The sequence below is a fragment of the Arvicola amphibius genome, chromosome 7, assembly GCF_903992535.2.
Source record: "Arvicola amphibius chromosome 7, mArvAmp1.2, whole genome shotgun sequence".
In the NCBI taxonomy this organism is placed as follows: Eukaryota; Metazoa; Chordata; class Mammalia; order Rodentia; family Cricetidae; genus Arvicola; species Arvicola amphibius.
Genome location: NC_052053.1, coordinates 45,510,980 through 45,522,015, shown reverse-complemented (window position 1 = coordinate 45,522,015; position 11,036 = coordinate 45,510,980). Strand labels below are relative to the sequence as shown.

Below are 11,036 nucleotides of genomic sequence, written 5' to 3'. Positions count from 1 at the left end.
GGACATGTTTGTCCGGTTGAGTCAGGATGACACGCCCAGGTAGAAGGGTTGGCATGGCAGTGGCCTAGAGGTAGGAAGAAGCTGAAAGCCAGCCTGGCCGTCAGACCACAACACTCGGGTCTACTGTGGGAAAGCTCAGCCCAAAGGTCCCCAGGGCTGGCAGTGGAATTTGAGGTCACCTCCTGATGATGGACGGGCAGCCCGACTTTCTGGAGTCCAGCACCCTCCCCATCCCAACTCTCCTCCAGCCTTGTCACTTGCTATGGACAGCTGTAACTATTGGGAGGCAGAGAGGCCTAGGAAGGCAGGTTTCCATGCGGGGATTTTAGTTGGGGACAGGGACAGCCTGCCACTCTAGGAAATAGATGGATAGTGGGGAACATAAAGGGTCCAGACCCTACTAACCCAGTCCAGTCTCACGTCCAGCCTCAGCAATCACGGTGTCTTTCGAACACAGGACAGGGACACAGACAGGTACCCAGGACAAAGGGCAGGTAGGGTACCGGAGGGAGGCCTTACCTCAAACCCTGCAGCTCTGGGATGAAAAGCATGAGCAGGCTGCGCATTATTTCTGCGTCCACCATGTTCCACCTGCCCCTCAACTTGGGGCTCTTTGGTAGGCGTGAACCCACACGAAACTGCCAGAGACAGTGGCTGGCCCAGGACCAAGCTGACCATGGGAAAAGCCTCCCTGTACCATATACTTCGGCAGCCAAAAGCTTCTGTGATAATATCTCTCTGCTTATGCCTACAGTCTAAGAGCCATTTGGTTGGTTTGTTTGAGTTTTCTTCTTTTTTTTTTTTAAACTCTGTGAAGGATGCTTTTTAAGGTACCTTGGCTCTTTTCTCACACTGCTCCGACTCAGCCTTGTAAACAGTCTAGGGATTGCCTAGTGAATGGAGTTTTAAAGGCCAGTGTTGCTGGGCACCCTGAGGCTACATCAGACAGACATCTGGGGCCCAGCAGTTCCTGGGACCCCAGGGGGACTGAGCTGTTCCCATTTCATTTCTAGTGGAATATTCTTGACCAGGACATTCAAATCCTGAACTAGTGGTAGATAACAGGGGTCTGTAATGTCTAATCCTCAGCAAGGTGGACTAGGAGCTTGGCATTCTGCCAGACCCTCTTCAGAACTCCAGCACCCTAACCTACAGAGTCCCTTGGTCACCCCCACAGTGGCTCAGTCTGGAGTAACCATGAGCCAAGCTGGGTAATGGTAGGCGAAGCTCAGAGAGGCAGGGCCGCATGGAGCTGTGACTAGCCCAACGGTCCAGACTCAACCCTCCTCTCCATGCCTGTCTTTCCAGAGGGTAAGAGGAAAAGTTGTTTGGACTCCTGTCTGTCCCAACTGGTAGCCACAAAGGACAATAGTGCCTATGGATCAGGACCTTGGGGAGGGTCTTCAGTCCCAAGAGATCCTTCTGTCTGTCACCAGCAGCAGAGAAGCACAGGATGGGATGGGACAGATGTGCTTATGAGAGAGGGAACAGGATTAGGGAGCAGCTCTGCGCAAGAACCTGTGCGTTTCAGAGGACCCTAGCAGTTCCAGGGGTGCTGGGGAAAGTGGAGGGACAGGAGAGATGAGTCCCGAGAGAAGGATGTTTGTGTATCGCAGGTGCCAGGTCTGCAGCAACTTCAGGCCTCCACCAGTGCCTTCCCAGCCAGGAAGACCCTACTCCCTATTCCATAGATAGAGACACTGATTGAGACTGGTACAGCAGAGAGTGACTCTGGGTCCCACAGTGGACCCAGCACCATGGGCACCAGCCAGATTTCCCAAAAAGCCCCCAGAAGACTGCCAGTCTCACACGCCTCCATCCAGCGAGCCACTGCACCTGCCTCCTCACAGGGTGGGGGTCAGACAGACAGGGCAGGAGATGGCAGGGAAGACTGGAGACCGGAGAGAAAGGACAGCTGTTGGCTTTGGAGAAAGGGGTGTTGTGGGAGGTACCAGGAGGAGGAGGCCAAAACGGCCAACCCTACCCCCGGACAAAGGCCCTCTGTGGACATCGGTCTCTTCCTCTGTAAGATAAGAGGACATGATCAATGAATCACAGAGGACTTGGGGGCTTAAAATGAGAAGATGACCGTGTACGGTAGATACTAACACATCACAGGAGCTAAGAACGCTGAGGGAATCTCCCAGCCTAGGACAGGATCCCAACCTCACCTGAGTTCAGGCAGCACACTCTCGCCACCTCCTGCACCCTGCCCCTCTCCACACGTAGCCCATCAAGCGAGGAGATAATGTGTTTTATCGGGGCATTTATTATCGACAATTGCTCCATAAATTTCCTGTTCACATACATATACATACGAACTGAATAAATATTCAGAGAAAAGACTCCCTGCCCAATCCCCTGATGTCACCAACTTGCCCCCATAAAGATAACGGGAAATGATTCATAATATTTATTTGACAGACATGATATGAACCGTAATAGTCTGTTGGGATTAAAAATATCCGTCTGTCTCTGTCATCCACCAGTGTGGTTTAAATATTATGTATGTGGCCACTGCGGCAGCAGGAGAGGCGAGCGGTTATTGATAGCGCCATAAAGAGGCGTCATTTTTGCATTGAAGAATGGGTAAAGTAACCCTGGAGTTTGCCGAGTGCTTCTCCTCGGGGCTTGCAGCAAGAGAAACTGTACTTTAAGTGCTGCTCTCCCTTGCCCAGCCCTCCAGTCAACGAAAGAGGCAAAGACACACCCTGGCACACATCATCCAGTCAGTGTTGGCTCACGTGGCCCATGAAGGAGTCCTGGCTAGGCTCCAGGCTGCAGCTCAGCCTAGGGAGGCTGCCATCCTACATCTGGAGGTCCAGGGCCGACTGCAGGCCTGGGGAATGAAGACCCCCAAAGGCCCACACTTTACTTCCTACTGGTCAGCCTGTTGCCAACCGCAGCCCAACCCAGAGCAGGCAGTTCTTCTACCCCCACCCAGTTTACCCAGCTCCAACCCCTTTTCCAGCTCCCTTTGCCCTGGGGATGAAGTCCAGACTCCTAGCAAAACTCACGAGGCCTGCACTCTCCCTCCCTCCCTGAGTCATCTTCCTCCTGTACACCAGCCCTACCCACAGCCACCCCTCCTCAGGCTAGCTGAGGAGGAATGGCTGCCCCACGCCTCGTCTATACTGGCCACTCCACATTTTACCTGAAGACCCAGCTTCCATGTGACACCCACAACAGTTTGCTGATCCCACCCACTTACCAATATACGCATGCCTTTGCACGTGCACACGCATCTTCTTTCACTCACTATAGGCAGACTTACAATTCATAGCTCTCCATGTCCCCACTGGACAACGTCCCAACACTTAAAAAGCTATTGGAGGGGCCGGGCGGTGGTAGCACACGCCTTTAATCTCAACACTCGGGAGGCAGAGGCAGGTGGATCTCTGTGAGTTCGAGGCCAGCCTGGTCAACAAGAGCTAGTTCCAGAACAGGCTTGGACCAGGCTCCAAAGCTACAGAGAAACCCAGTCTCAAAAAACAAAGCAAACCAAAAAAGTTAATGGAGGGACACAGGGATCTTGTTTTGAAGGGGCCTGAGGGAGGCATTTCCAATCCCGACATCAGAGTCCTTCTCCACTTATACAGCCCCTCCCAAAAAAAAGACCTTCCACCCTAGGGCCTCAACTTATCTATCAATGTAGTTGTGCCCCCTACCCCAACCCCTGCCTCAAGATTTAGGTCCCTCTGAGAAAAGGGCTCATTTACTAATAAAGACTTTAGGGGTTTGCTTTGGAGAGCAACCAATGTCCGAGACAATCTATGACGGGGTGGGTTTAACCCCACCCTGCCTCATCCTGGGCCCCTAATCAAGCCCTCCATCTTGAGTCCCAGAAGACAAGACAGCCACAATACCCGGGGGAGCCCAGTCCCTAAGCCGATGAATTACCAGCTCATGGTGACAATTGGCCTTTGTTTGTCCCTCTAATAAGGGTCCCCTTCCCCCAAAAGAGCCTCTTCTGAACTGAGACACAAGAAGGGGCTGTCCTGGAAATGAGGTCACCCCGAGCAGGCCAGACAGATGCCTGCAGTCAGCAGGCCTGAGAGCTTAGTCCCAGGCCTCAGAGCCTCCCTGAAACAAGGGAAATACCCCAAGACAGGTCTGTACTCCCAGAGCATCACTAAGAAGCTGAGGTGAAGCCCCGGGCATTATGCCATGCCACACATGTGGCCCCTCACCACAACCTACCTCCTAGGACACCTGCTTCTCGTAAACATTCACATGTGGGGCTCCCATGAGGTGTCTGCTCTCAATATGTCCTCACAACTTAGAAGTTTCCTACTGTCCTAAACTGGAGCTTCCCTTGGGTAGAACACCCCTAGGCTGCAGGAGCCCTCTGCTTCCTTCACAGCCTATTGGAGCCCTTCCCCAGAGTGATGGAAGCCCAGAAAAGGTAAAGATAGATATAGAAGGGAAACTGCCTTAGGCCGGTGGGCTGTGCAGGGGCTCAGCAATCAACACTAACTGTGACTGTCCTTGGTATGGAAGGCAGCAATCAGGTAGAGGGTCACATCCTGCTTGAAGCTGCCTAAGGACCCCAGACCTTGGTTAGTATGTACTAGTCACTGAGTCACCTGATGGACTCCCCTGTAGTAACAGATCTAGAAGGAATCCTAACGCCCCAGCTTCTTGTCCTATGGCTTTAACAACAACTGGAAGGCTGTGGACATTCAGGAATGGAAGCCAAGGCTCCCGTCCCCCTTCCACAGCAGCAGGGCAGGGAAAGAGCCTAGTTCTGCCAGTTCTGTCATCCCGAAAGTCCTCCTCTCCTGGCCATGCACTGTTAGTGGTGTTTGGAATTTTGTTGTTATTGCGGGGATGGTGAGCTTTTGAGACAGTATGGATGCTATTTTGTTGTTGTTGTTTTCTGAGTGTCTTAGTTCTGTTGCTGCGAAGAGACAACATCACCAGAGAAAACATTTAATTGGGGGATTGCTTACAGTTTCATAGGGTTAGTCCATTATCATCATGGTGGAGGCATAGCAGAAACATGGTGCCACTTACGGCACTAGAGCAGTAGTTGAGAGTTACCTCCTGATTTGCAGGCAAAGATGCCAAGGGGTAGGGGCCTGGGTCCGGAATCAGCTTTTGAAACCTTAAAACCAACCTCCAGTGACACACGTAGTCCAATAAGAACACACCTTCTAATCCTTCTCAAACAGTGCCACTCCCTGGTGACTAAGCATTCAAATATATGACCCTCTAGGGGCCATTCTTATCTAAACCATCACACCAAGTTAATCATATTCATGCTAAATCCAGCTATAGTGGAGAGATGTTGGGATCTCAGGTCTACGGGGTTCAGGGTCAGATCTATCTGCGCATGTACCCCTCTCTGCTGACTGGTCAGGTTTCAGGTATCGGTGTCCATCTCGGAGAGGACTGACCATGTAGAATTCTCTCCATCAAATGACACAATGTCTCTGAGCCTGGTTGAGCAAATGCTCTCTCTACACATGGAATGAGCAGCAGGATCCCGAGTTCAGCATCGGGGAAGGAATTCTCTATGGTGCAAGGGCTGGCAGTTTGGTGACAGACAAACTGGTTGGGGCTGGGCCACAACTAAATCATGTGGCTGGAAGCTTCAAGATCACTCTAGTGATGGTACCCTTGCCCCAAACTTCATAGCACCAAGGCTGCCAGACAATACAGGTCATGTGAGCTGAGTCTGTCCAAGGATGTAACCCTTAAGGTTCGAGCTGTGCTAGGAGGCCTCCCCATAGCTTGTCTGGCCTCTGGTCTCAACTTTCAAGAATTTCCATACTTGGAAAACTAAGGGAGAAACAAGTGCCTCTCAGCAGATCTGGGAACCACTCAGAGATGCTGAATGGCTAGGAAGGACACATGTCCCTGCTGTCAGGCAGCCACAGGACAAAAGCAGAGAGGTGGACTCTGCTTTGCCAATCATACACAGCTTCACAGCTCAGCTTAGAATGAGTGCACGTACCCAGGACAGTTGACTATCTATTGCTGCACCATGTAGACTGCCCTGTGGTCAGCAGTGCAGAGGAGCTGACCAACCACGGGGTCCTGAGTATCCTCATATGAGTCTATGCGAGAATTGCTATGTTGCAATGCAAGGGGAAGCGAAAAGCAGCTTGATGCATAGATGGTGGGAGCCCAATCCCTAATACATATGGTAAAGCTTGGAAAGAAATGCACCCCACCTTACTCACTGATGATAGTGAGGCTCTACAGAGAGCCTGGGCTTGTACAGCCTCCTCTGCGCTTTTCCTCACCTTTCCCAATGAATTTTATTACTTTCATAATCAGATTTAGTCTCGGACCCCCCGCCCTCCACAAAGTCCAGTATGAGATCCAGCAGGACAGTACCCTACCCCACCTCAGCTACATTGCCCGTTGCCCCATGTAACATCCAGAAACAGGGTTCAAACCTCAAGGACATTCTCCTCTTGATAAGCCCCAGTGCCACAGGCCTGCCTCAGCCCTGGTCAGCCCTCCCCAAGGGTCAGCTCCCCTCCAAGAGCCTGCAGAAACACCAACATCTTCCTTATACGATAAGAAGGCATTCATCCTTCCCTCTCTGTGCTGCCAGGAGATTTATCTGATCTGCCTACCCTGTCACCGGGCCAGGCAAGATTAATAATGCACTTAATTTCACAAGCACAGAAGGTTGCATCTAAATGGCCAAAATATTTGGACCACAGCACGACAAGTGAGCTCATTTCAGTGGTTTTAAAAGCTGACGCAGGCATGGTTTGGCTTGGTTCACCGTTGTCTCGTGCCAACACAAGTGAATGGCTCGCTCCTCCAGGAGGAGGGCACCCTGGACCCCAGTGCTCCAGACTCTAGCAGCAAAGCCCAATACCCTCAACACCAGCATGTTGGATACTAGGATGCCATATCCTAACACCCCAAATCTGAGCAATCTAGGCTCTAGTACCCCCAAACCAGAACCTTAACCCCAACATGCTGGATCCAAGATCACCAGATACCAGCACCCTCAATGCCATTAACCCAGATCCCAGCACCTCTTACCACAACATCCCAGACATTAAAATCCACAGTCCTAAACTCCAGTACCTCAGATACCAGCACCCTGAACTCAGTACCATCCCCCCCCCACAGCCTAGCACTCCGCAAACATATCTCAGGAAAGAGTGGAGGGTCACAGATGAATGCAGCAAGGAGCGGCCGCTGTATGCCACATCCCAGCTGATACACTGGTACTGGACACATGTTCTGTGGGCCAGGTCTATCCAGGACAGATAAGGAACCCAAAGCACAAGGAGGCGAGGTGGAAGCAACACCCAAGGGGGACTCTGAGGCCCCCTGCCCGAGCAAGACTTAGGATATCCCACAAGCACCCAGGCCCTTTGGCGGTCTGCTCTCTCTCACCCTCCAATTTTACACATTGGGACTGAGGCCCAAAGGATAAGGGGCTTTCCCAAGGCTATCCAGGGAGTAGAGCCCCCAGCCCTACCAGGACCCAGCAGCCCCAGCTGTGGCCCCTCCCTTGGGTTGCCCTGTCCTGTTGCTGCCCCCAGGAAGCCTTTGAACTGTTTTGTCTGGAACCACTGGACACGTGCCCTCCAGAGACACAAGCAAAGCACTAACAGGATTTGTGGCTCAGCCATTTCTGTGCTTTTCTGAGAATGAAGAGGAATTAGCATGGACCCCAGCCCCCTGCACCCCTCCACAGGCATTTTTCTATCTTGCTCACCCTTCCTCCAGGCTAAGCTGCACAACTGGCAGTTAGGCAAGGGTGCTAGCTGGTTGGCGGCTCTCCTGTGAGTTCCCAGCCCTCTTTCCTATTACCAGGAGGTCTAGCCTGGCAAGGGCAGAGATAGCTGGGCTTTCCTGATGCTGTGTGGTTAAAATCACAAGTCCTATGGCTGCAAGGCCAAGAGCAGCATCTTGGTTCTCAGACCTTTCCCTACATCATCCAGCAGGTTGCGAAGCTCTCTGTGAAGGCTGTCATCCATCAGGAGAGGTAGTTCCAGAGGTCATGGGTGCTGAGAGTGTGAAGAACCCTCTGGGTACACTCCAAGATGGAAGGTACTACGGAGAGTAACTGAGCCTGGCATCTCATATAAGTGGACAATGACACTGGCTTTTCCATTGTGCTATAAACTGTCCCCAGGGTTCATCTGGGGCTACTGAGAAATTCTAGGTTGTCACTCTCTCAGGGGCTTTCCGGCTGGCTCCTACTGGCCCCTGTATCTGGATCACCACCTCAAGATAGGTTAGCACTCACACAAGTGAGGGGTCTGTGGCTTAACCTGTGAGGACTGATGGCCCAGGACTCCACCACTTTTGCCTGAATGCCCTAGGACACAGCCTCAGTTTCCTCTCCTGTGCAGTAGACTCTAATAGTAGACAAGACACGTAGCACAATGTCCATTAAGAGCAAACAATATTCAGCTTCTGTCATATTTTGTTTTGTTTCTGCATGCCAGGCAAGGCATTGAACCTAGTGGGTGTCTCATGCTTGCCAGGCAAGCCTCTACTGCTGATCCACAGACCCCCAAACAAAAACATACATAATTTCAAAACAAAATAGAATTTGACTATGAGAAGGAAACACTCAAGAAAACTCAGTTAATTCCTTGTGCATGGCAAAGGAAGGAGGTGACACACCCCATCCTGATGGGCAGCCTCCCTGGCCTTCAGCTTTAGGATCTCATGAAAAGGAGATGCCCCTTTGACAGTGAAGGGTGTAGCCCCTCCCCAGCTGAAGCAAGAGAGCATCAGGCTGTATCTGCATCTACGGCAGCCAGAAGTTGGTGATGTGGAATTCCCCTCTGTATGCTGTGAATATGTTTTATTACCACTGGCTAATAAAAAAAAAAGCTTCTTTGGCCTATGGCAAAGCAGAATAGAGGCGGGAAACTAAACTGAATGCAGGGAGAAAGAAGACGAAGTCAGAAAGATACCATGTGGCTTCAGAAGGCACTAGAGAGCTGGCTTGGTGGTTAACAGCGTGTGATGCTCTTGCAGAGGACCTGAGTTATCTTCCCAACCCCCATGTCAGGTGGCTCACAGCCACTGTAACTCCAGCACTTGGAGATTCAGTGCCCTCCTCTGTACTCTATGGGCACCTATACTCACATGCACGCACACACATAGGCACACACTTAAAAATAATAAAATAGCTGGGTGTGGTGGCACACATCTTTAATCCTAGCACTCAGGGTGCAGAGGCAGATGGATCTCTGTGAGTTCAAGGTCAACCTGGAATACACAGTAAGAGTCTGTTTCAAAAAAAGAAAAGTTACTGAGGGAGTAAAAAAGGCTGTATATAAATGATATGCCAAGCCGGGCAATGGTGGCGCACGCTTTTAATCCCAGCACTTGGGAGGCAGAGGCAGACAGATCTCTGTGAGTTCGGGACCAGCCTGATCTATAAGAGCTAGTTCCAGAACAGGCTCCAAAGTTACAGAAAAACCCAGTCTCCAAAAATTAATTAATTAATTAATTAATAAGTAAATAGTTAAATAAATAAATGATATGTCATATTCATGGATTAGAGATCTCAATATGAGACTTTGGGTTTCCTAAACTGATTCTACACATCCCATTGAAAATCCCTATTCGATTTTTTGACAGAAGTTGACAGTTTATTTGTAGAACTGCAAGTAAATTACCTAGAACAGTCAAAGCAATTTTTGAAAGAAAAATGAAATTGAATAATTTACCTGATTTTAAGTGTGTCTACAAAAAGTAACACAAAGTGGTTTGATGTTAGTTTAAAAGAAAGAAGTGGAGGCTAGAAAGGTGGATCGGCAGTTAAGAGCACACTCCTCTTGCAGAGGACCTGGGTTCAGTTTCCAACACCCACATCAGCCTTTGATTCTGCAGGCACCTGCACTCTTGTGTGTATATGCACATTCACACACATGTGCGTGAACACACACACAACTCTTAAATGAAATATTGAACAAATGAAAGATGTTATGTATATTTTAGAACCCTGGAATAAGACCTCACCACAATTGACACAGGAGCCTAGACAATGCAGTAGAGAACTTGTTACAAAAAGGCTCTCAAGAGCTGTATCCACCATATGAAAAATTAAACATCAACCCCAACATCAAACACAGATGTTAACTTGAACTAGATCGCAGAGAACTAACGGGAATTAACTCAATTAGCTAAACTAAATTAACAAACATTAAAAGGGCCCTGAAAAAAAAATAGATGAAATCTTTGAAAATTTATTTATGAAAACAATGGCACACAAAAATCTTGAATTCTTTTTTAAAGGTAAATTGGACTTTACCAAAATTAAAAGCCTTCATTCTGCAAAATATATCATTCAAAATAGAAAATCCAAGACACATATTGATAGACCATATGTGCAAGGCACAGATCACAAAGGTGTGTGTGTGTGTGTGTGTGTGTGTGTAAAGAGACGCATTCAGGTTGTCACAGTGAGGTAGGAGAGAGAAGGTAGCTTTGGAGGCCCTGGTGATCCAAACCCACTCCTGCCATGCACTAGCTGCATGACTTCAGTCCTTCAACCCACTACTTCCTCAGCAACAAGAGGGAGGGAAGAAAAGCTGTCATGGGGGGCACAACAGCTTCACCTCCATGAGCAGCAGGCTCCATGTGGGAGAGTGGGGTCTCAGTGGGTACACACTGCAGGTCCTTATGGTCACAATGTCCATCCATGGCAAGTGTGAGCCCTGTGTGTGTCCACGACATGCATACCTAAGTGTGGACATGGGCTCACAGTGTACCTGCCCATAGTGTGGTGTCCATTTTGTGGGTACCATTGGAATACATAGGAGGTGAAAACAGGGTCAATGATAAGCAGCCAGACAGAGGGACAGGTTGACTCCACATCACACCCAAGAGGGAAAGGATGTGTATCAGATCTCAAACCTCAGAGGATACAGTGACTGCAGAAAGAGCTGTCTGATTGGAACGTCTGGGGCAGAAATAGTAGATACCGTGCTCGCTTCGGCAGCACATATACTAAAATTGGAATGACACATAGAAGATTAGCATGGCCCCTGTGCAAGGATAACACGCGAATCTGTGAAGCATTCTATAATATT

At 49.7% G+C, this 11,036-nt stretch overlaps 1 non-coding gene across 1 annotated transcript; it reads left to right on the top strand.

Moving 5' to 3' along the window:
- The first annotated feature begins 10,929 nt into the window (after window positions 1–10,929).
- On the top strand, window positions 10,930–11,036 carry LOC119820051. Its single transcript, XR_005286331.1, has one exon. It is a non-coding gene; the product is annotated as a U6 spliceosomal RNA (small nuclear RNA).